The sequence below is a fragment of the Delphinapterus leucas genome, chromosome 9 (genome assembly GCF_059928025.1).
Source record: "Delphinapterus leucas isolate spDelLeu-1000000601 "Yukka" chromosome 9, BTC_Dleu_Yukka2, whole genome shotgun sequence".
NCBI lineage: Eukaryota > Metazoa > Chordata > Mammalia > Artiodactyla > Monodontidae > Delphinapterus > Delphinapterus leucas.
This window is the reverse complement of record NC_143137.1, coordinates 110,905,833-110,932,959: the sequence shown is the minus strand read 5'-3', so window position 1 is coordinate 110,932,959 and position 27,127 is coordinate 110,905,833.

Sequence of the window (27,127 nt, the reverse complement as noted above, 5' to 3'; positions counted from 1 at the left end):
TGAAGAAGCCACTGAAGAAATTTGAGTAACATGATCTGACTTATGTTTTAACAAGATCTCTCTGGATGCCACGTTGATTAGAGATTGTAGGAGAGCAAGGACAAGCCCCAGAAGACCAACAGTTGATTCAAAGAAGTGATTACTCAAACCTGGTCCCCCTCCTCAATGAGGACGCAGAGCAGGAATCGACAAATAATGGCCACAAATCAAATCAGGCTCTCAGCCTGGATCTGTGGGACTGTGAGCTAATAACGGTTCTCACGTTCAGAAAGCTTGTTGAAGAAGAAAGAGGAGGAGAAGCTACAGAAACTGTATATGGCCCACAAAGCCTAAGATATTTAAAATCCAGAAGATGCTTTCCAACACCTGATGTAAAGCATGTGGCTGGTAGGAGGTCCTCAACCACATTTGGAAGAGGAATGCATGAGTCAGTTCGTTCCTGAAAACACTGTAAAGTGATAGGGGTCAAGAAACATTTACCCGTTCACCCTTAACCTTCACAAATGATGCCAGTTCCGTTGAGCTATTGAAAAATACATTCTGGCTTTCAAAAAAGTAACCCAGAGGGCATTTCCTCACATAGGCAAGGTCATAAACAACTGTCAAGTGAAGTTGAAATAGCAACAAATCAAATAATAACAAAAACATTTTTACAGAATTTTAAATCTTACAAAGCATTTTCATGTTCATTATCTAATTTAATCCCCAAATCAACGTCATGAGATAGTTATTATTTCCCCATTAGAAATGACCACATATTAAATCCTTAGTGATTGCTCAAGAAAAGCTGAAATCTTGAGTGTTACATCCATTAATGCCATGGTTGGGTGTTTTCCCATGGGAACACTGGATGCTAAAATCCACAGGGATTTTCAGCTCAAGATGGCAGACTAGGAAATATATTTACTTTCTGTTCCTCCTGAAACCATATCTCAATAAAACTGTAGAAATACCAAAATTAATCAACCAATAAAAGCCAAGATATTTTGGAAGTCATCAACCACAGAAAGATTTCAACACATTTCGAGAAGGCAAACAATGAAATGGAGGAGCCGTGAATAAAATAATGAAGAAAAAAAGGCTGAACCTAAGTAAGGTCTGCACAAAGCCACTCAGCTTTTGCTGAGCTCTGGTTATAGTAAAGGGCAGAGGAAAGAAGAGGGGCTGAAAACAAGGAGACAAAACGTCATTTTAGGAAAAACAGTTCATTTAATGAGCTCCAGGGAACACTCAGCCTGCTGCCATACTAACTCATGAATTACAATGGATTGTTGGTAAGCAAGACAAGAAAACAGGGAAGAAACAAAAGAAACAAAAATCAAGACATTGTTTCTAACTGAACTCTTCTCAAAGGAGATCGAGGAATTATGGTTCAATGCCACAGCTGTAAATCATTTCTGCTCTTGGAGAGGTTACAAAGGGCTTATAATATTTCCCTTTTGTTCAGACAGAATTTAGGTCTGAGCAAAAGCTTTTGTGTCCTCCAACCCCAACATTTATTGGGGATGGAAGCCCAGATTTGCTGGGACATACCATAAAAAGAATCTCATGAGCAGAGGGTCAAACTGATTTTGGAATATATGAATTATGTCCAGTGTGAGTTTCAATAGGTTTTAAAATATATACATACATACATATATATATATATATATATACATTTTTACTGATCTATATGATTTTGGGTTCTGAAACTTCTACATGTCACATGCGTGATACATAACAGACAATGTCAGCCCCAGGAGGGAGAAAACACTCCAATGAAGCAAGCCAAAGAAACAAGTTTTAAGCAAGGTCAAGTGATGTGTAGACCAGGATTGTTCAATTCCTACCTGTCATGCTGAAGCTTCCAGCTCCTGAATAACAACACATGCTTGCCTTGTCCTAGACAGCCAAGAGTATGTCTCCTCTCTTGGGCATAAGAATCTCTAGAGTTACATATCTGTAGTAAGAGTGGACCCAGCTGGCATACTCACAATGACCAAATTGTGTTGATCGTACTTTATACCAATACATCGCCCCACGCTGAAGTTGCAATAAATGATATATTTGCTTTCTAGACATGAATGAGACGCCTTACTGGATATACTCCAGGAAGGCCAGAGAAGCTGGCTTCTAATCCATACGGAACAATTCACTGGTGAATTTCTTTCACGATAGCCCATGATTTATCTAGAATATCATCTTGACATATCTGGATCCTTCAAACTAGACAAAGGGAAAATACGGGCTTCAAGCCTCAATTAGAAATATGGAATGGTGCCATGCTGACAACTGGTGGTCCCTGACCTGTATCTTCTGAGATTAGAACACAGTGTGGTGGATGACCAATTCATGCATTGAACAAAAGAAGACCTCCTACAGGGCAGTGTAGCTGTTCGTTACAGGTATGGCACTTAGGGCTAAGTACCATAAGGACTACAAGAGAAAAAGAAAAACAAGTAACACATGAAGCATATACGATAAGGAGGCACCACAGTCCAGAGCACGAGCTCTGGAATCACACAGGCTTGGATCGAATCCCAGCTAAGCCACTACCATCTCTATACCCTGAAGGTCAGGCCAAGGTTTAAATGTTGTTTTACCAGATTTCAAAAAAGAAGTGAAGAAAGAACCTATCTGCCGGGAAGGGACATCGTGGGGTGCAGTATCCAGTCGGATCAGGGCTCTGCATCTCCTGCTCAGAAACCTTGGCCACCTGGCTCATGGTGATGCTGGCAGCTGAGCAGCCCTGGAGAAGGCGATCCTGTCTCCAGGTCTCGCAGAGAAGCTGGGGAGGTCTCCGGACGAGGTGGCCCACACCCTGGTAAGCTCTGGCTGCCTCCTGCCCTCAGGTCTCAGCAGGCTCTGGCCTCTGGGCTCCGTGGTGGGGAAGGCCTGGCCGATACATACACAGGGCTGAGGGGCCTGCAGAGCCAGTCCCCAGGCAGGGTGAGCTCTGGAGGAGGCTTCCACAGTCCCCAGCAGTCTCCGCATGGTGGCCCATCTGGCGCCAAACACCTGCCACCCACAGCGAGAAGTCCCAGACACTAGAAAGTCCAGAAGGGGCCCCACCCTTTGCCTTTGGGCCTGGGTTAAGCCACCAGCTGGGCTTGCACGTGACCCCTGTCTCACCCCCCTGCCCCGCCCGCCCTTTCTCTGTGACACGTACAATGGATATGTCATAAAGCCAGGCTGAGCCAGTGCTATAAATTCAGAGGAGTTAGAATCTAGGAAGAAGCTCTCCCACTTTCACTCTCTGCTCTCAGATCAGGCAGGCAGTACCTCTAATATGGAAGCTATGGACACCACACCTCCCTCCCAGGCTGTCCTCTTCCATTCTGCTCATGTTTTCCCCAGCACCCCATTGACGGCTTTGGCGGGTATCGGGGCTTCAGCAGGCAGCACGTCTGACCCCGAACCTATGGACACCACACCTCCTTCACATGCTGTTATCTTCCATTCTGCTCCTGTTTTCCCCAGCACCCCATTGACGGCTTTGGCGGGCATCGGTGCTTCAGCAGGCAGCACCTCAGACCCCGAACCTATGGACACCACACCTCCTTCACACGCTGTCATCTTCCACTCTGCTCTTGTTTTCCCCAGCACCCCATTGACGGGTTTGGCGGGCATCGGTGCTTCAGCAGGAATCACGTCAGACCCCGAACCTATGGACACCACACCTCCTTCACATGCTGTCATCTTCCATTCTGCTCCTGTTTTCCCAAGCACCCCAGTTTCGGCTTTGGCGGGCATCGGTGCTTCAGCAGGGAGCACGTCAGACCCCGAACCTATGGACACCACACCTCCTTCACACGCTGTCATCTTCCATTCTGCTCCTGTTTTCCCCAGCACCCCATTGACGGCCCTGGCGGGCATCGGTGCTTCCGCAATCAGCACGTCTGACCCCGAACCTATGGACACCACACCTCCTTCCCAGGCTGTCATCTTCTATTCTGCTCCTGTTTTCTCCAGCACCCCATTTTCGGCTTTGGTGGGCATCGGTGCCTCAGCAGTCAGCACCTCAGACCCCGAACCTATGGACACCACACCTCCTTCCCAGGCTGTCATCTTCCATCCTGCTCCTCTTTACCCCAGCACCCCATTTACCGCTTAGGCCGGCACTGGTGCTTCAGCAGGCAGCACCTCTAACACCAAAGCTATGGACACCACACCTCCTTCCCAGGCTGTCATTTTCCAGTCTGCCCTGTCTCCAAGTAGAACCACTACCCATTTCACACTGCTGTTCCCAGTTCTGGGAACACACCACCCAGTGGTAGCAATGCCTCAGCCCATGCCTCGACTCATTTACCTGCAACGTGAGCCAACAGATAGACCAACACTTCAAAGTTATGACAGAAAATTGAGTAAGTTATACGCTTGGAATTTCATTTATTATTATTAACAAGCACAACTGTAGTGCTTAGACTATAACAAGTACTATTCTAAGGGCTTACCAAATATTAACTCACTTATTCCTCATAATGGCAACCCTAGTGGTAGGGAATATTCATAGTGTTCACTTTTTGGGGGGAAACTGAGTCTCAGAGACGTTGAATAGCTTGCCTAATGCCACACAGTTAGTAGGTGGCAAAACCCGGGATTAAAACCAGACCATCTAGACTTTCATCACTTTGCTGTGTCACCTTATTATAAGTTGTGGTTAGGGAAGGGACTAAATTGACAAGACTCTGAACTAAAAGGAGAAGGGAGAAATGAGAAAATGAGTGATCCTAGAAACTAGAGAAGGTTTAGGCTCAGAAATTTCTGGTGATGAGACCCAGAAGAACAAGAACTTGGTTGGAATGTTAACTTGGGGTAGAATCTGAATCCACTGAGAAATGGTTTTGTTTCCTGTAAAATTTAGAAAGGTCAGTTGGATGAAGATTAACGAAGACAAAAGTAGAAAGGAAAAGAAAAAGGTGCCTTAAGTGAGACATAACCGCTCCCCTCTACGTACCCACAGGTTGTGTCCTGTGGGAAAGGATGGAGCTCTCTCTACCGGGTTGGTCACCAGGCTGAACAAGGAGAAACATGGCAACCATTGTACTGGTTCTGATGATCCCTCAAAACCAAGGCTTCAGTTTCCAAGAACGACCTACGGTAGCATAACTAGTGTGTGTCACACATGCCACTAAGTGTGTTTCCAGTCACACATTTTAATTGGGGAAATACTTCCTATGAGGTAGGCATTAGTTCGCTATGGCTGCTGTAACAAATTACTACAAATGTGCTTGCTTCTAACAAAACACACTTATTTTCTTATGGTTCTGGAAGACAGAGGTCCAAAACCAGTTTCCCTGGGCTGAAACCAGGAGTCAACAGGGCCATCCATCCTCCTTCTAGAGGCTCTAAGCGAGAATCTGCTTCCTCGCCAGCATTCCTTCACTTCTGGCCACATCAATCCAACCCCAACTTCATCATCACATTCTCTTTGGGGTAAAAATTCCCTCTGCCTCTCTCTTACGAGAACACCAGTGGTTATATTTGGGCCCGTCCAGGTAGTCCAGGAGAATCTTCCCATCTGAGAACCATTACTTTCATCCCACTGGCAAAGTGCCTTCTGCCATTTAAGGTGACATTCACAGGTTCTGGAGAGTAGGATGTGGACATTTGGGGGCAATGGTATTATTCGGTCTACTACAAGGTAGATACTATTATCTTTCTCAGATGTAGGAAATGACGTTTAGGGAAGTAGTCTGTCTCAGGTCTACAATTTCCAGAGTAGAGACTTACATTCTGCCACTGACACTTTAGGACACACCCTAAACAACTTTAATCTGTGTCCTTAACTACTGCGTAATCCTTGGTTAAGAGTCACACTTAGGTATCAAGACCCAATTGAATAGAACGCAAGTACTGTCTCCTCTTTCACTATGTTTGCCTGGTGTACTGATGAATCTTGCCCAGAGCAGAAGAGTTCAGAAAAGTGTTATGCAGGTGTACGAAGAGAAATCATTCACTGTTTGATGTGCACGGAGGAACGGAAGGCTTTTTCAAATAAAATAAAATAAAATATGCCACCAAATAGTCAATTGTCACAGCAGAGGTAACCCCGTGGGAGTCATGAGGAGACTAAAATTATCTCCAATTGTGCAGGGCAGAAAAGTTTCAATGAAGGCAGGTGTAGTTCAGCCAAGGCCTACAGCACAGAAGTAGGAATTTGGGTATGTACGAATGGGAAAAAAGACATTTGAGGCATGGGAAATAGTTTAATGCAGAATGGACGAGAAATATGCATTAGACCTTTTCTAAAACAACTGGCTTATTAACTCAGTAAATCGATTTAGTCAGTCAAACTAGCTTTAGCTGATTACTTATCCAGGGGATAGCTGTTGAGAGTAATTTTTGTCACAGAACAGTAAATAAAATGGTTGAACTATAGCTTTAGGCTTGCTAAGCGAAATAGATGGCTCTAGATGATTTTCAAGTGACTTACTTGGTAGTACTCACGAAATTGGGGGTTAACAATTGCTTAAGAAAACAAAGAGAATTGATTTTAAATAAAGTAGCTACTGTGTAAACTATCTGTTCAGTAGCTCATGTTAAACGGATGTTTATAATCCCCATTGGACAACCAACTACATTTTTGCAAATGGCAATGTGAATTGCTGTTGCATAAACTATAGCAATGACCACCTATGTAATTTGTTGTCCAAACCAGAAATCTTCTAACAATACTGGTGTCCTAATAAAAATAAGCACGAAGGGAACACACAGTGGGTGTCTCCCGTGTGCCTGTGCATGCATCTATATCTCACTGAACCCTCATAACAGCCCCCAAGAGAGGGACTCTGGGCGTCCCCATGCTGCTTGTGGAGAAACAGGCACAGGAAGGTTCAATAGTCTATCTACCTAATATCGCACAGAGGGTGGCAGAGCCCGTTTTTAAACCACCTGCCTCCAATACCAGGTGCCAGGAGCCAGACTCAGCCTACAGCTCTCTTCTGCTCGCCTGGAGGTGAAACAATGTGTCATGATTAGTCAAATCCCGTCTTCACTCATCAAGGTAGGTTGAACACCTGCACGTCCTCCAAGTAGCATGTAGCATAAGCAATAAGATGTCTGTCCCGTGATCGTCCAGGAACTTGGAATCAGCTGTGCCTGGTTAGGCTGAGCTGGTTTAGAGTGGAGAGGACCACCGATCTTCCACCTGGGCAAGTGCCTTTTGACCTCCTGCCATCAGAGGGCCGAAATCTCCAGCCTGAGAATGTGCTGAGCCCTGTAGCCTAGTTACGCCAGCTCAGAACAATGATGAGCACACCTTTTTCCAGTCACCTTTCCTCATGCTCCCCATGCCTCATACTGCCCTGCTTCTTTATTCTTTATCCCACAGATACCCAAAGCCCCTTGCCTTTGGGGAGGCGGATTTGAGACCTATTGTCACGTCACGTCCTCGCTTGGCTGCCCTGTGAATAAACCTCCTCTTTGCTGCAAACCTCAGCATTTCAGTGTTTTGGCTTGCTGCGCCTCAGACAGAATGGTTGGGAGCAGTGGTACAGGTCCCTTGCCTGTGAGGGATGCTGGTTCCTAGTAGTCACGTTGCGGATGTTTTCTCCTCTCGGGGTGGGGGCGGGGCAGACATCCTGCTCTTCCGGAAAGGGAGAAACACAGGTGCCAAACCCTTGCCCTCAGCGTCACCGTCACCTAGGAGCTTGTTAGAAGCACAGAATCCAGGCCCCACCCAGAACTACTGAATACCAGCCTGCATTTAACAAGATCCACAAGAGAGGCATACCCATATTAAAGTTGGAGAGGCACCAAGCTGTCATCATCTTCTCCACGGCTAATGAAAACGAAGCAAAGGTTCATCCCGAGCCGACTCTGCCTCAGTCACCTGGATATCACATGAGCTCATTTCATCCTCCCCAGAACCTGCAAATGAGACTGAGGGTCAGAGTGGTCTAGCACCCAAGGTTCCATAAAAGAACATGACCAAGGCTCACTGGAGCCCAGACTTCCAAAAAAGAAGGCCCCTGAGCACAGCATGGCACCACCGCAGCCCAAACCGTGGGCCTGGAGGGTAGGCCAGGCTCCCCACGCAGAGTTCACACCATTCGACAGATGCCCACAGCAGACCACAAGGCAATATGAGAAGTAAGTTCTGATTGTGGAATCTCTGAATTTTGAGATTTAAAGAAAAAAAATCTGTTTTCGGGGGATGGTTAAAACAGTTCTACCAAGGAGTAAAGAGAGGGCATCTCAAGGCCCCTTCTGGACTTAGAATTTAATGCCTACTTATGGAGAAATGCTCCGTGCATTTGCTCAGCCCTACGTCGAGATGAAGTTCTCTGTGCCCTAGAAGCTTAGGTTCTAAAAAGGCCACAGAAATGGGTGAGACCTCAAAAATGCCAGAACAATGCAACGGCCTTAATCACACTGTCTTTGCTTTGCCTTGCTTACAAGTCACTGACTTTAAACTGAATATGGTGTCATGTCTTTACGTTTCTTGAAGCTTTTTTTTTTTACAAAAGATCATATAAAGATTTTCTTCCATGGTAAAACTTTTATATTGTATTTCTCTTAAACTGGAGTGTGGTACATTTACCCTCCATCAGATGATTGCTTACAACTCACCTTGCTTTATTAAGAATACCGCTAGAGGCTTCTATGTCCCTACTAACAAAAATACATATTCAGGCCCATTCAAACCAGTGAAAATCCAAGATTTCAGAGCACAAGATAATGAAAATTCTCTCTATCCACGTCTTTTACTACTTTTAGCCTGTTAACAGTCCCTAAGTGTGTCAGATGAAAGGTACTGTCGCGGGAATTGACATCTTTAACAGCATTCCATACAGGTAAGTCTTGATTGTTCCAATTTCTCAGAAAGTTGGACACATTTACTGCCTCTATGACATCTCTAGGGTGTGTGGAAGAAATAAAAAAGAGGCCTGTACAATGTATTTCTCAAAATATACACACAAAGAGTTTGCACATACAAACAGGGAAACCTTATAAATAATGTATGGGGAGCAAAGTATTGTCGGTAACAGAACTACTCATTTCGAAAGACAACACTGTCACCAAGTGTCCCCTCACCAAAACTGACTGGGAATGTTTAGGGGCCACCAAACCAGAGGTGGAGATTTTTAGGCACATTCTTGCCAGAAAAGAGAGCCTAGGGCATAAACCACTCAACTTGTTGGCACGAATGCCAGGGCAACCCAAGCAAGTGGATATAGAAGCCTACGTAATGCTTGGAAGTAGGAAGCTTTGGGGGACTACACCTGGGCTGGTACTGGCCTCCCTCCCCAAAGGGACAAGGAGAGCAGAAACCTGGATGGAGTCAAGAGAGAGCAAAAAGAAAGGCAAGGCTGGGTATGGAGCAACGTTTGGATCCAGGGGCATGTGTCTCAGAACTGCTGGGGCTCTGCAGACCAGCTGCATCCCCATTCTCCTTGACCCTCATTGGTATAATGAACTCAGGGTGGGCGCATCCCGGCTGCCAAGTCACTTCCACCCGTCCATGGAGTTGACGGTTACTTGCTCACAGTGAACCAACCGCTCTGGACCAAACAGCTACTGCAGGGGGCGGTAGTGGAGAACAAGGTGACGACAAGGACCAGATGCGAAGGAGGAAGAGACATTCAGCGGACCGACTGGGTGGACTGATGGTGTGGCGTTAAGTCTGCAGAGCTAAAGGGGCCAGATGTAGAAAAGGGAAGGGGAACCATGAGGATATGGTCAAGCCCCTTCGTATAGATATTTCATCCGTATGTTGTATGCAAGTTCCATTCAATTTGCTCTGAGTGAAAAAGAGAGAACAAAATTATCCTTTAAACCATGTCAGTGATTTTATTTACCATCTCATTTGATGAGCTCATAGCCCAGGGTCAGAGGGAAATGGGAGCTGTGAGTCTGCCATCTCTCAGGAAGTCTCAGGCCTCAGAGGCCCCTCATAGCCAAACTACCTCACCTTTTGCACCTTTCAAGCAACGTTATTCCTAAGTGCGAGTCACCCTCTTCATCAGGTTCTCCAAGAAACAGCAGTCTCTCTCAATGACAGAGGAAAAATGGGCTACTTTGGCTTTCTGAGGCACAATATGTAGTTCTCCAAAATGGTACCTGCCTGGGGGATTTTTCAAGAAAATTAAGCATCAGTGGTGATTTGTTTGTCTTCACATAACGTATGACCCAGATGTGCTGAGAAATAAGAAAAGGACGAACGAATCAAGGGCAGCTGATCCAAGGAGGCAAGGGGCAACTTCCACAGCCTACGTGGAAAGCTAGAGGAAGGGAACATCCAGCTGGTGGGAGCTGAAGACAGGGGCCAGTCCTCCTTGGGCTCGGGATGCCACCGCCTCTTCCTACATCTTCACGCTCTCCTTCTCTGTTGGCCCCTCCCAGCCATATTAAAGAGCCACAAGGAAATGATCTCCTCCATTCCATTTTCCTGTCCTCCTATCCACCCCTCCCTTCTTTCCCTTTGCCATCAATTTCTTGACTTGCCCCCCATTTCTCCCCTCCCATCTACACTGCGATCTGGTTTCTGCCCCACTACTCCCGTGAAACTGACCTCCTTGAAGCCCCCAATGATTTCTCTGTTGACAAGTCCAGGGGACTACTTCTCAATCCTTATCTTTGTGACCGCCAAGCCGAGTTAGACCTTAAACAACGTCTCTGTCTTGAAAATCTCTTCCCTTGGCTTCTGCGCCACCTTTCCTTTTCTTTTCATGAGACTGATCACAACCAGTGCTGCAGATTCCATCGAATTAAGGAATGCTGTTGCCTACATGTGTGAATGAGCTAAAGTGAGTACAGTACTGAAGTAGAGGACACCTAAAGTGAAACGTCTTCATGTACGTCCACGTGGCTGAGCAGCAAGTTAACCTTTCATACATGTGTTAAAGAAGAAGAGTTGGGTTTTATTTTATTTACTTTTCCCTGGACTGTGTTGAATGGCTATCATCTACAAGTTCAGGCTACTTTTTGCTGAGGATTAATAATGCACTGGGAGAGCTGAGAGAAAACTGAATAATAGAGCTGTCTTTTTCTTGACCAGTTCACCTTAGTTTCCCAAACTCTAAGTCTTTCTCCAATTCTTTTCCCTTTTTATTGTAGTAAAATGAACATAACACAAAATTCACCATTTGGATCATTTTACAATTCACTGTACCATTCAGTGGAATTTACTACTGTCACAATGTTGTGCAACTATCACCACTGCCTAGCTGCAAAACATTTTCATCAACCAAGAGGAAACCTACACCCATTTTAAGGAGTCATTCCCAATTTCCCTCTCTTCCAAACCCCTGGCAACCACTAATGTATAATCTTTTCTTTGTGTATGGATTTGCCACTGCTGGACATTTCATATAAATGGAACCATACAATATGTAGCCTTTCATGCCTGACTTCTTTCACTTAGTTGCATCCATCATGTAGCATGTATCAGAAATCCACTCACTGTTACAGCTGAATCCTTCATACTGTTTGAATACAAAATTAAAAATACGTTGAGAGTGAAGCTCTGTTTTAATGGCACATCTATTAGGCCAATTCATTGAAAGAAGCTGAAGATGGAGATGTTGTTGTGAAATGATAATCGTTGAGAAGCCTCAGCCAATTGGATAATGAAAAGTTTGGGAAATGTTGCAAAAAATTCGCTGATTTATATTAAAAGCCTATTAAACAAGGATTCAGGAGATTGTCTTTTTCTTGCAGGTAACTTAAATGAGGCAGAAAGAAATAACTGCCCTTTAAAACACATTTTGAAAGAATTCTATTTATTCTTAATAGACGAATGGGAGGGAGTACAGCAAGTTCACATCCAATATGGACTCCCTGTCCAAACACTGTTTGTCGTTCTAGCCACCGCTATCGAATTATATTTCTTGAGAGTAAGGCAGCTCAATTCCTGCATATTACTTTCTAAACTTCATCCATCAAATCCATTAATACAGTATAAACAAGAGTTGTTCATGTTTAAGTGCAGTTCAAATATCAGGTATAAAGAACCCCCAGTAAGAAAAAGAATCCTATATCTCTTGCCAGAATGTGGTCAGCTCTGGGGTGCTCTGCTAGCTGAAAGACACATTCCTTATTAAGAGGATAGAGGCTGTTTAAGAGCGATGAGAGCCAAAAAAATTTAACTACATATATGTGTTAAGAACAGTGCTAGGTTATCTCATGTTCTATATCAGTCAAGGCTCACCATTTTACATACGTGAAAAGCAAAGTTAAAAGTGTATTCGTAGGGCTTCCCTGTTGGCGCAGTGGTTAAGGATCCACCTGCCAGTGCACGGGACACACGTTTGAGCCCTGGTCCGGGAAGATCCCACATGCCACGGAGCAACTAAGACCATGTGCCACAACTACTGAGCCTGCGTGCTAGAGCCCGTGAACCACAACTACTGAAGCCCACGCACCTAGGCCCCGTGCTCAGCAACAGCGAGAAGCCACCACAATGAGAATCCCGCGTACTGCAACAGAGTAGCCCCCGCTCACTGCAACTAGAGAAAGCCTGCGCACAGCAACGAAGAGCCTAGGCAGCCAAAGATAAATAAATAAATACGTCTATTTTTAAAAAAATGTGTTTTAGTAACTTACTGAAAGGCACGCAATCAGTAAACATGAGCAAGGATTCAATCCCAAATCTGTCACATTGAAGTTGAAGCTAATACTCGAGATTGATAAAAACAGCACTAATTTAAAACTTCAGAGGTATTTTTTACTTCATACTTTCACTAATGCTCTTTGGAGATAAATCATTTCATTTATATGGGCCTTAGTTTTTACAACTATAATAGTTGGAAGCTTGACTAGGTGATCTGTATGTAGTCTTCCAATTCTAAAATGTTCCACTAATTTGGATTCCTACAATAATTGCCCTTGCAATACATGCATGCTGCCACCAAGTAGCAGTAGAGACTACTAGTTCCTTTTTTATCCCTAGTGGGGGTGCATTTTGACAGCAGACTTATCCGTCAATAGTACAACCTGTTAGTATAACTATAAGATAACAAAATAATCTGGTATTCTTTCCTGTAAAAGAGAAGCTTTACATTGTGTCTGTGAATCGTACCAGAATCACCTGTAGCTTTATAAATATAGAGGAAATCCTGAACCCATTGAATGAGAATCTTCAGAGACAGGACTTGGGCATCTGGAATTTTGGGCTCCCATCATTTGTATATTTTATTTCATTTTATTTTTGCCTATGTACAATATTTGTCACATCCTTTTGAATCTTTAAAAGGTTCTTTCTGTTTTAAATTTTAGAATATTCCATAATCTTCACCTACTTTTCATAAGGTGTTATCTGTTATGTTTATTCGACCTTGTGCTTCTCCTGGTTAAGACTTCTTTCTTTCCTTTTTTTTTTCTCGTGGCCCTGCCTCATGTCTTGCAGGATCTTAGTTCCCTGACATGGGATTGGACCCCAGGGTCCCAGCAGTGAAAGCGCCATGTTCTAAACACTGGACCACCAGGGAAGTCCCAAGATTTCAGTTTTAAATGACTTTTTTCCCACTCTAATTCATTCCTGGGATCAGTTTCACGTTTGGACATTAAAGCAACCTTGCATTGCCAGAATAAAGCTACTTTGATTTTGATATATGATTGTTTTACATACCATGGATACAGTTTGTGCTTCTCTTTACACATTTTGCATGCATGTTCAAAGGAGAAACTGGCCTGTGATTCTATTCTTGTAATATCCTTTATAGATTATTTTTAAGATTCTATACTTTATTTTTTAGTTATTTATTTTTGGCTGCATTGGGTCTTCATTGCTGCATGCATGCTTTCTCTAGTTTTGGCGAGCGGGGGTCTATTCTTTGTTGCAGTGAGTAGGCTTCTCATTGCAGCCTTCTGACCGCATGGGCTTCTGACACCATTCGTCGGTGCTACTTCAGTTCCTTACCCCTTCCCTTCTGACCCTGGGCGGTGAAATCCTCTTTCTGCGGCTGGCCTGCGGCAGAAAGTCAATGAGGCAAGAGTAGGCTTGGAGTAACCAAGGAGCAGAAAGGATGTCAGCGTGTGAAAAACAGAGCGAGCAAATTGGAGAGGAGAAGGAAACACTCAGAGAGGAAACAGAGGCCCAGATTTCTAGGTCTGTAGAGGCACTCTGAGGACTTTGCACTTTCTGTGAAGAAGCCACTGAAGAAATTTGAGTGACATGATCTGACTTATGTTTTAACAAGATCTCTCTGGATGCCACGTTGATTAGAGATTGTAGGAGAGCAAGGACAAGCCCCAGAAGACCAACAGTTGATTCAAAGAAGTGATTACTCAAACCTGGTCCCCCTCCTCAATGAGGACGCAGAGCAGGAATCGACAAATAATGGCCACAAATCAAATCAGGCTCTCAGCCTGGATCTGTGGGACTGTGAGCTAATAACGGTTCTCACGTTCAGAAAGCTTGTTGAAGAAGAAAGAGGAGGAGAAGCTACAGAAACTGTATATGGCCCACAAAGCCTAAGATATTTAAAATCCAGAAGATGCTTTCCAACACCTGATGTAAAGCATGTGGCTGGTAGGAGGTCCTCAACCACATTTGGAAGAGGAATACATGAGTCAGTTCGTTCCTGAAAACACTGTAAAGTGATAGGGGTCAAGAAACATTTACCCGTTCACCCTTAACCTTCACAAATGATGCCAGTTCCGTTGAGCTATTGAAAAATACATTCTGGCTTTCAAAAAAGTAACCCAGAGGGCATTTTCTCACATAGGCAAGGTCATAAACAACTGTCAAGTGAAGTTGAAATAGCAACAAATCAAATAATAACAAAAACATTTTTACAGAATTTTAAATCTTACAAAGCATTTTCATGTTCATTATCTAATTTAATCCCCAAATCAACGTCATGAGATAGTTATTATTTCCCCATTAGAAATGACCACATATTAAATCCTTAGTGATTGCTCAAGAAAAGCTGAAATCTTGAGTGTTACATCCATTAATGCCATGGTTGGGTGTTTTCCCATGGGAACACTGGATGCTAAAATCCACAGGGATTTTCAGCTCAAGATGGCAGACTAGGAAATATATTTACTTTCTGTTCCTCCTGAAACCATATCTAAATAAAACTGTAGACATACCAAAATTAATCAACCAATAAAAGCCAAGATATTTTGGAAGTCATCAACCACAGAAAGATTTCAACACATTTCGAGAAGGCAAACAATGAAATGGAGGAGCCGTGAATAAAATAATGAAGAAAAAAAGGCTGAACCTAAGTAAGGTCTGCACAAAGCCACTCAGCTTTTGCTGAGCTCTGGTTATAGTAAAGGGCAGAGGAAAGAAGAGGGGCTGAAAACAAGGAGACAAAACGTCATTTTAGGAAAAACAGTTCATTTAATGAGCTCCAGGGAACACTCAGCCTGCTGCCATACTAACTCATGAATTACAATGGATTGTTGGTAAGCAAGACAAGAAAACAGGGAAGAAACAAAAGAAACAAAAATCAAGACATTGTTTCTAACTGAACTCTTCTCAAAGGAGATCGAGGAATTATGGTTCAATGCCACAGCTGTAAATCATTTCTGCTCTTGGAGAGGTTACAAAGGGCTTATAATATTTCCCTTTTGTTCAGACAGAATTTAGGTCTGAGCAAAAGCTTTTGTGTCCTCCAACCCCAACATTTATTGGGGATGGAAGCCCAGATTTGCTGGGACATACCATAAAAAGAATCTCATGAGCAGAGGGTCAAACTGATTTTGGAATATATGAATTATGTCCAGTGTGAGTTTCAATAGGTTTTAAAATATATACATACATACATATATATATATATATATATATATTTATATATACATTTTTACTGATCTATATGATTTTGGGTTCTGAAACTTCTACATGTCACATGCGTGATACATAACAGACAATGTCAGCCCCAGGAGGGAGAAAACACTCCAATGAAGCAAGCCAAAGAAACAAGTTTTAAGCAAGGTCAAGTGATGTGTAGACCAGGATTGTTCAATTCCTACCTGTCATGCTGAAGCTTCCAGCTCCTGAATAACAACACATGCTTCCCTTGTCCTAGACAGCCAAGAGTATGTCTCCTCTCTTGGGCATAAGAATCTCTAGAGTTACATATCTGTAGTAAGAGTGGACCCAGCTGGCATACTCACAATGACCAAATTGTGTTGATCGTACTTTATACCAATACATCGCCCCACGCTGAAGTTGCAATAAATGATATATTTGCTTTCTAGACATGAATGAGACGCCTTACTGGATATACTCCAGGAAGGCCAGAGAAGCTGGCTTCTAATCCATACGGAACAATTCACTGGTGAATTTCTTTCACGATAGCCCATGATTTATCTAGAATATCATCTTGACATATCTGGATCCTTCAAACTAGACAAAGGGAAAATACGGGCTTCAAGCCTCAATTAGAAATATGGAATGGTGCCATGCTGACAACTGGTGGTCCCTGACCTGTATCTTCTGAGATTAGAACACAGTGTGGTGGATGACCAAATCATGCATTGAACAAAAGAAGACCTCCTACAGGGCAGTGTAGCTGTTCATTACAGGTATGGCACTTAGGGCTAAGTACCATAAGGACTACAAGAGAAAAAGAAAAACAAGTAACACATGAAGCATATACGATAAGGAGGCACCACAGTCCAGAGCACGAGCTCTGGAATCACACAGGCTTGGATCGAATCCCAGCTAAGCCACTACCATCTCTATACCCTGAAGGACAGGCCAAGGTTTAAATGTTGTTTTACCAGATTTCAAAAAAGAAGTGAAGAAAGAACCTATCTGCCGGGAAGGGACATCGTGGGGTGCAGTATCCAGTCGGATCAGGGCTCTGCATCTCCTGCTCAGAAACCTTGGCCACCTGGCTCATGGTGATGCTGGCAGCTGAGCAGCCCTGGAGAAGGCGATCCTGTCTCCAGGTCTCGCAGAGAAGCTGGGGAGGTCTCCGGACGAGGTGGCCCACACCCTGGTAAGCTCTGGCTGCCTCCTGCCCTCAGGTCTCAGCAGGCTCTGGCCTCTGGGCCCCGTGGTGGGGAAGGCCTGGCCGATACATACACAGGGCTGAGGGGCCTGCAGAGCCAGTCCCCAGGGAGGGTGAGCTCTGGAGGAGGCTTCCACAGTCCCCAGCAGTCTCCGCATGGTGGCCCATCTGGCGCCAAACACCTGCCACCCACAGCGAGAAGTCCCAGCCACTAGAAAGTCCAGAAGGGGCCCCACCCTTTGCCTTTGGGCCTGGGTTAAGCCACCAGCTGGGCTTGCACGTGACCCCTGCCTCACCCCCTGCCCCGCCCGCCCTTTCTCTGTGACACGTACAATGGATATGTCATAAAGCCAGGCTGAGCCAGTGCTATAAATTCAGAGGAGTTAGAATCTAGGAAGAAGCTCTCCCACTTGCACTCTCTGCTCTCAGATCAGGCAGGCAGTACCTCTAATATGGAAGCTATGGACACCACACCTCCCTCCCAGGCTGTCCTCTTCCATTCTGCTCATGTTTTCCCCAGCACCCCATTGACGGCTTTGGCGGGTATCGGGGCTTCAGCAGGCAGCACGTCTGACCCCGAACCTATGGACACCACACCTCCTTCCCATGCTGTTATCTTCCATTCTGCTCCTGTTTACACCAGCACCCCATTGACGGCTTTGGCGGGCATCGGTGCTTCAGCAGGCAGCACCTCAGACCCCGAAACTATGGACACCACACCTCCTTCACACGCTGTCATCTTCCACTCTGCTCCTGTTTTCCCCAGCACCCCATTGACGGGTTTGGCGGGCATCGGTGCTTCAGCAGGAATCACGTCAGACCCCGAACCTATGGACACCACACCTCCTTCACATGCTGTCATCTTCCATTCTGCTCCTGTTTTCCCAAGCACCCCAGTTTCGGCTTTGGCGGGCATCGGTGCTTCAGCAGGGAGCACGTCAGACCCCGAACCTATGGACACCACACCTCCTTCACACGCTGTCATCTTCCATTCTGCTCCTGTTTTCCCCAGCACCCCATTGACGGCCCTGGCGGGCATCGGTGCTTCCGCAGTCAGCACGTCTGACCCCGAACCTATGGACACCACACCTCCTTCCCAGGCTGTCATCTTCTATTCTGCTCCTGTTTTCTCCAGCACCCCATTTTCGGCTTTGGTGGGCATCGGTGCCTCAGCAGTCAGCACCTCAGACCCCGAACCTATGGACACCACACCTCCTTCCCAGGCTGTCATCTTCCATCCTGCTCCTCTTTACCCCAGCACCCCATTTACCGCTTAGGCCGGCACTGGTGCTTCAGCAGGCAGCACCTCTAACACCAAAGCTATGGACACCACACCTCCTTCCCAGGCTGTCATTTTCCAGTCTGCCCTGTCTCCAAGTAGAACCACTACCCATTTCACACTGCTGTTCCCAGTTCTGGGAACACACCACCCAGTGGTAGCAATGCCTCAGCCCATGCCTCGACTCATTTACCTGCAACGTGAGCCAACAGATAGACCAACACTTCAAAGTTATGACAGAAAATTGAGTAAGTTATACGCTTGGAATTTCATGTATTATTATTAACAAGCACAACTGTAGTGCTTAGACTATAACAAGTACTATTCTAAGGGCTTACCAAATATTAACTCACTTATTCCTCATAATGGCAACCCTAGTGGTAGGGAATATTCATAGTGTTCACTTTTGGGGGGGAAACTGAGGCTCAGAGACGTTGAATAGCTTGCCTAATGCCACACAGTTAGTAGGTGGCAAAACCCGGGATTAAAACCAGACCATCTAGACTTTCATCACTTTGCTGTGTCACCTTATTATAAGTTGTGGTTAGGGAAGGGACTAAATTGACAAGACTCTGAACTAAAAGGAGAAGGGAGAAATGAGAAAATGAGTGATCCTAGAAACTAGAGAAGGTTTAGGCTCAGAAATTTCTGGTGATGAGACCCAGAAGAACAAGAACTTGGTTGGAATGTTAACTTGGGGTAGAATCTGAATCCACTGAGAAATGGTTTTGTTTCCTGTAAAATTTAGAAAGGTCAGTTGGATGAAGATTAACGAAGACAAAAGTAGAAAGGAAAAGAAAAAGGTGCCTTAAGTGAGACATAACCGCTCCCCTCTACGTACCCACAGGTTGTGTCCTGTGGGAAAGGATGGAGCTCTCTCTACCGGGTTGGTCACCAGGCTGAACAAGGAGAAACATGGCAACCATTGTACTGGTTTTGATGATCCTTCAAAACCAAGGCTTCAGTTTCCAAGGACGACCTAGGGTAGCATAACTAGTGTGTGTCACACATGCCACTAAGTGTGTTTCCAGTCACACATTTTAATTGGGGAAATACTTCCTATGAGGTAGGCATTAGTTCGCTATGGCTGCTGTAACAAATTACTACAAATGTGCTTGCTTCTAACAAAACACACTTATTTTCTTATGGTTCTGGAAGACAGAGGTCCAAAACCAGTTTCCCTGGGCTGAAACCAGGAGTCAACAGGGCCATCCATCCTCCTTCTAGAGGCTCTAAGCGAGAATCTGTTTCCTCGCCAGCATTCCTTCACTTCTGGCCACATCAATCCAACCCCAACTTCATCATCACATTCTCTTTGGGGTAAAAATTCCCTCTGCCTCTCTCTTACGAGAACACCAGTGGTTATATTTGGGCCCGTCCAGGTAGTCCAGGAGAATCTTCCCATCTGAGAACCATTACTTTCATCCCACTGGCAAAGTGCCTTCTGCCATTTAAGGTGACATTCACAGGTTCTGGAGAGTAGGATGTGGACATTTGGGGGCAATGGTATTATTCGGTCTACTACAAGGTAGATACTATTATCTTTCTCAGATGTAGGAAATGACGTTTAGGGAAGTAGTCTGTCTCAGGTCTACAATTTCCAGAGTAGAGACTTACATTCTGCCACTGACACTTTAGGACACACCCTAAACAACTTTAATCTGTGTCCTTAACTACTGCGTAATCCTTGGTTAAGAGTCACACTTAGGTATCAAGACCCAATTGAATAGAACGCAAGTACTGTCTCCTCTTTCACTATGTTTGCCTGGTGTACTGATGAATCTTGCCCAGAGCAGAAGAGTTCAGAAAAGTGTTATGCAGGTGTACGAAGAGAAAGCATTTACTGTTTGATGTGCACGGAGGAACGGAAGGCTTTTTCAAATAAAATAAAATAAAATATGCCACCAAATAGTCAATTGTCACAACAGAGGTAACCCCGTGGGAGTCATGAGGAGACTAAAATTATCTCCAATTGTGCAGGGCAGAAAAGTTTCAATGAAGGCAGGTGTAGTTCAGCCAAGGCCTACAGCACAGAAGTAGGAATTTGGGTATGTACGAATGGGAAAAAAGACATTTGAGGCATGGGAAATAGTTTAATGCAGAATGGACGAGAAATATGCATTAGACCTTTTCTAAAACAACTGGCTTATTAACTCAGTAAATCGATTTAGTCAGTCAAACTAGCTTTAGCTGATTACTTATCCAGGGGATAGCTGTTGAGAGTAATTTTTGTCACAGAACAGTAAATAAAATGGTTGAACTATAGCTTTAGGCTTGCTAAGTGAAATAGATGGCTCTAGATGATTTTCAAGTGACTTACTTGGTAGTACTCACGAAATTGGGGGTTAACAATTGCTTAAGAAAACAAAGAGAATTGATTTTAAATAAAGTAGCTACTGTGTAAACTATCTGTTCAGTAGCTCATGTTAAACGGATGTTTATAATCCCCATTGGACAACCAACTACATTTTTGCAAATGGCAATGTGAATTGCTGTTGCATAAACTATAGCAATGACCACCTATGTAATTTGTTGTCCAAACCAGAAATCTTCTAACAATACTGGTGTCCTAATAAAAATAAGCACGAAGGGAACACACAGTGGGTGTCTCCCGTGTGCCTGTGCATGCATCTATATCTCACTGAACCCTCATAACAGCCCCCAAGAGAGGGACTCTGGGCGTCCCCATGCTGCTTGTGGAGAAACAGGCACAGGAAGGTTCAATAGTCTATCTACCTAATATCGCACAGAGGGTGGCAGAGCCCGTTTTTAAACCACCTGCCTCCAATACCAGGTGCCAGGAGCCAGACTCAGCCTACAGCTCTCTTCTGCTCGCCTGGAGGTGAAACAATGTGTCATGATTAGTCAAATCCCGTCTTCACTCATCAAGGTAGGTTGAACACCTGCACGTCCTCCAAGTAGCATGTAGCATAAGCAATAAGATGTCTGTCCCGTGATCGTCCAGGAACTTGGAATCAGCTGTGCCTGGTTAGGCTGAGCTGGTTTAGAGTGGAATGGACCACCGATCTTCCACCTGGGCAAGTGCCTTTTGACCTCCTGCCATCAGAGGGCCGAAATCTCCAGCCTGAGAATGTGCTGAGCCCTGTAGCCTAGTTACGCCAGCTCAGAACAATGATGAGCACACCTTTTTCCAGTCACCTTTCCTCATGCTCCCCATGCCTCATACTGCCCTGCTTCTTTATTCTTTATCCCACAGATACCCAAAGCCCCTTGCCTTTGGGGAGGCGGATTTGAGACCTATTGTCACGTCACGTCCTCGCTTGGCTGCCCTGTGAATAAACCTGCTCTTTGCTGCAAACCTCAGCATTTCAGTGTTTTGGCTTGCTGCGCCTCAGACAGAATGGTTGGGAGCAGTGGTACAGGTCCCTTGCCTGTGAGGGATGCTGGTTCCTAGTAGTCACGTTGCGGATGTTTTCTCCTCTCGGGGTGGGGGCGGGGCAGACATCCTGCTCTTCCGGAAAGGGAGAAACACAGGTGCCAAACCCTTGCCCTCAGCGTCACCGTCACCTAGGAGCTTGTTAGAAGCACAGAATCCAGGCCCCACCCAGAACTACTGAATACCAGCCTGCATTTAACAAGATCCACAAGAGAGGCATACCCATATTAAAGTTGGAGAGGCACCAAGCTGTCATCATCTTCTCCACGGCTAATGAAAACGAAGCAAAGGTTCATCCCGAGCCGACTCTGCCTCAGTCACCTGGATATCACGTGAGCTCATTTCATCCTCCCCAGAACCTGCAAATGAGACTGAGGGTCAGAGTGGTCTAGCACCCAAGGTTCCATAAAAGAACATGACCAAGGCTCACTGGAGCCCAGACTTCCAAAAAAGAAGGCCCCTGAGCACAGCATGGCACCACCGCAGCCCAAACCGTGGGCCTGGAGGGTAGGCCAGGCTCCCCACGCAGAGTTCACACCATTCGACAGATGCCCACAGCAGACCACAAGGCAATATGAGAAGTAAGTTCTGATTGTGGAATCTCTGAATTTTGAGATTTAAAGAAAAAAATCTGTTTTCGGGGGATGGTTAAAACAGTTCTACCAAGGAGTAAAGAGAGGGCATCTCAAGGCCCCTTCTGGACTTAGAATTTAATGCCTACTTATGGAGAAATGCTCCGTGCATTTGCTCAGCCCTACGTCGAGATGAAGTTCTCTGTGCCCTAGAAGCTTAGGTTCCAAAAAGGCCACAGAAATGGGTGAGACCTCAAAAATGCCAGAACAATGCAACGGCCTTAATCAGACTGTCTTTGCTTTGCCTTGCTTACAAGTCACTGACTTTAAACTGAATATGGTGTCATGTCTTTACGTTTCTTGAAGCTTTTTTTTTTTTACAAAAGATCATATAAAGATTTTCTTCCATGGTAAAACTTTTATATTATATTTCTCTTAAACTGGAGTGTGGTACATTTACCCTCCATCAGATGATTGCTTACAACTCACCTTGCTTTATTAAGAATACCGCTAGAGGCTTCTATGTCCCTACTAACAAAAATACATTTTCAGGCCCATTCAAACCAGTGAAAATCCAAGATTTCAGAGCACAAGATAATGAAAATTCTCTCTATCCACGTCTTTTACTACTTTTAGCCTGTTAACAGTCCCTAAGTGTGTCAGATGAAAGGTACTGTCGCGGGAATTGACATCTTTAACAGCATTCCATACAGGTAAGTCTTGATTGTTCCAATTTCTCAAAAAGTTGGACACATTTACTGCCTCTATGACATCTCTAGGGTGTGTGGAAGAAATAAAAAAGAGGCCTGTACAATGTATTTCTCAAAATATACACACAAAGAGTTTGCACATACAAACAGGGAAACCTTATAAATAATGTATGGGGAGCAAAGTATTGTCGGTAATGGAACTACTCATTTCGAAAGACAACACTGTCACCAAGTGTCCCCTCACCAAAACTGACTGGGAATGTTTAGGGGCCACCAAACCAGAGGTGGAGATTTTTAGGCACATTCTTGCCAGAAAAGAGAGCCTAGGGCATAAACCACTCAACTTGTTGGCACGAATGCCAGGGCAACCCAAGCAAGTGGATATAGAAGCCTACGTAATGCTTGGAAGTAGGAAGCTTTGGGGGACTACACCTGGGCTGGTACTGGCCTCCCTCCCCAAAGGGACAAGGAGAGCAGAAACCTGGATGGAGTCAAGAGAGAGCAAAAAGAAAGGCAAGGCTGGGTATGGAGCAACGTTTGGATCCAGGGGCATGTGTCTCAGAACTGCTGGGGCTCTGCAGACCAGCTGCATCCCCATTCTCCTTGACCCTCATTGGTATAATGAACTCAGGGTGGGCGCATCCCGGCTGCCAAGTCACTTCCACCCGTACATGGAGTTGACAGTTACTTGCTCACAGTGAACCAACCGATCTGGACCTAACAGCTACTGCAGGGGGCGGTAGTGGAGAACAAGGTGACGACAAGGACCAGATGCGAAGGAGGAAGAGACATTCAGCGGACCGACTGGGTGGACTGATGGTGTGGCGTTAAGTCTGCAGAGCTAAAGGGGCCAGATGTAGAAAAGGGAAGGGGAACCATGAGGATATGGTCAAGCCCCTTCGTATAGATGTTTCATCCCTATGTTGTATGCAAGTTCCATTCAATTTGCTCTGAGTGAAAAAGAGAGAACAAAATTATCCTTTAAACCATGTCAGTGATTTTATTTACCATCTCATTTGATGAGCTCATAGCCCAGGGTCAGAGGGAAATGGGAGCTGTGAGTCTGCCATCTCTCAGGAAGTCTCAGGCCTCAGAGGCCCCTCATAGCCAAACTACCTCACCTTTTGCACCTTTCAAGCAACGTTATTCCTAAGTGCGAATCACCCTCTTCATCAGGTTCTCCAAGAAACAGCAGTCTCTCTCAATGACAGAGGAAAAATGGGCTACTTTGGCTTTCTGAGGCACAATATGTAGTTCTCCAAAATGGTACCTGCCTGGGGGATTTTTCAAGAAAATTAAGCATCAGTGGTGATTTGTTTGTCTTCACATAACGTATGACCCAGATGTGCTGAGAAATAAGAAAAGGACGAACGAATCAAGGGCAGCTGATCCAAGGAGGCAAGGGGCAACTTCCACAGCCTACGTGGAAAGCTAGAGGAAGGGAACATCCAGCTGGTGGGAGCTGAAGACAGGGGCCAGTCCTCCTTGGGCTCGGGATGCCACCCCCTCTTCCTACATCTTCACGCTCTCCTTCTCTGTTGGCCCCTCCCAGCCATATTAAAGAGCCACAAGGAAATGATCTCCTCCATTCCATTTTCCTGTCCTCCTATCCACCCCTCCCTTCTTTCCCTTTGCCATCAATTTCTTGACTTGCCCCACATTTCTCCCCTCCCATCTACACTGCGATCTGGTTTCTGCCCCACTACTCCTGTGAAACTGACCTCCTTGAAGCCCCCAATGATTTCTCTGTTGACAAGTCCAGGGGACTACTTCTCAATCCTTATCTTTGTGACCGCCAAGCCGAGTGAGACCTTAAACAACGTCTCTGTCTTGAAAATCTCTTCCCTTGGCTTCTGCGCCACCTTTCCTTTTCTGTTCATGACACCGATCACAACCAGTGCTGCAGATTCCATCGAATTAAGGAATGCTGTTGCCTACACGTGTGAATGAGCTAAAGTGAGTACAGTACTGAAGTAGAGGACACCTAAAGTGAAACGTCTTCATGTACGTCCACGTGGCTGAGCAGCAAGTTAACCTTTCATACATGTGTTAAAGAAGAAGAGTTGGGTTTTATTTTATTTACTTTTCCCTGGACTGTGTTGAATGGCTATCATCTACAAGTTCAGGCTACTTTTGCTGAGGATTAATAATGCACTGGGAGAGCTGAGATAAAACTGAATAATAGAGCTGTCATTTTCTTGACCAGTTCACCTTAGTTTCCCATACTCTAAGTCTTTCTCTAATTCTTTCCCATTTTTATTGTAGTAAAATGAACATAACACAAAATTCACCATTTGGATCATTTTACAATTCACTGTACCATTCAGCGGAATTTACTACTGTCACAATGTTGTGCAACTATCACCACTGCCTAGCTGCAAAACATTTTCATCAACCAAGAGGAAACCTACACCCATTTTAAGGAGTCATTCCCAATTTCCCTCTCTTCCAAACCCCTGGCAACCACTAATGTATAATCTTTTCTGTGTGTATGGATTTGCCACTGCTGGACATTTCATATAAATGGAACCATACAATATGTAGCCTTTCATGCCTGACTTCTTTCACTTAGTTGCATCCATCATGTAGCATGTATCAGAAATCCACTCACTGTTACGGCTGAATCCTTCATACTGTTTGAATACAAAATTAAAAATACGTTGAGAGTGAAGCTCTGTTTTAATGGCACATCTATTAGGCCAATTCATTGAAAGAAGCTGAAGATGGAGATGTTGTTGTGAAATGATAATCGTTGAGAAGCCTCAGCCAATTGGATAATGAAAAGTTTGGGAAATGTTGCAAAAAATTCGCTGATTTATATTAAAAGCCTATTAAACAAGGATTCAGGAGATTGTCTTTTTCTTGCAGGTAACTTAAATGAGGCAGAAAGAAATAACTGCCCTTTAAAACACATTTTGAAAGGATTCTATTTATTCTTAATAGACGAATGGGAGGGAGTACAGCAAGTTCACATCCAATATGGACTCCCTGTCCAAACACTGTTTGTCGTTCTAGCCACCGCTATCGAATTATATTTCTTGAGAGTAAGGCAGCTCAATTCCTGCATATTACTTTCTAAACTTCATCCATCAAATCCATTAATACAGTATAAACAAGAGTTGTTCATGTTTAAGTGCAGTTCAAATATCAGGTATAAAGAACCCCCAGTAAGAAAAAGAATCCTATATCTCTTGCCAGAATGTGGTCAGCTCTGGGGTGCTCTGCTAGCTGAAAGACACATTCCTTATTAAGAGGATAGAGGCTGTTTAAGAGGGATGAGAGCCAAAAAAATTTAACTACATATATGTGTTAAGAACAGTGCTAGGTTATCTCATGTTCTATATCAGTCAAGGCTCACCATTTTACATACGTGAAAAGCAAAGTTAAATGTGTATTCGTAGGGCTTCCCTGTTGGCGCAGTGGTTAAGGATCCACCTGCCAGTGCACGGGACACACGTTTGAGCCCTGGTCCGGGAAGATCCCACATGCCACGGAACAACTAAGACCATGTGCCACAACTACTGAGCCTGCGTGCTAGAGCCCGTGAACCACAACTGCTGAAGCCCACGCACCTAGACCCCGTGCTCAGCAACAGCGAGAAGCCACCACAATGAGAATGCCGTGTACTGCAACAGAGTAGCCCCCGCTCACTGCAACTAGAGAAAGCCTGCGCACAGCAACGAAGAGTCTAGGCAGCCAAAGATAAATAAATAAATACGTCTATTTTTAAAAAAATGTGTTTTAGTAACTTACTAAAAGGCACGCAATCAGTAAACATGAGCAAGGATTCAATCCCAAATCTGTCACACTGAAGTTGAAGCTAATACTCGAGATTGATAAAAACAGCACTAATTTAAAACTTCAGAGGTATTTTTTACTTCATACTTTCACTAATGCTCTTTGGAGATAAATCATTTCATTTATATGGGCCTTAGTTTTTACAACTATAATAGTTGGAAGCTTGACTAGGTGATCTGTATGTAGCCTTCCAATTCTAAAATGTTCCACTAATTTGGATTCCTACAATAATTGCCCTTGCAATACATGCATGCTGCCACCAAGTAGCAGTAGAGACTACTAGTTCCTTTTTTATCCCTAGTGGGGGTGCATTTTGACAGCAGACTTATCCGTCAATAGTACAACCTGTTAGTATAACTATAAGATAACAAAATAATCTGGTATTCTTTCCTGTAAAAGAGAAGCTTTACATTGTGTCTGTGAATCGTACCAGAATCACCTGTAGCTTTATAAATATAGAGGAAATCCTGAACCCA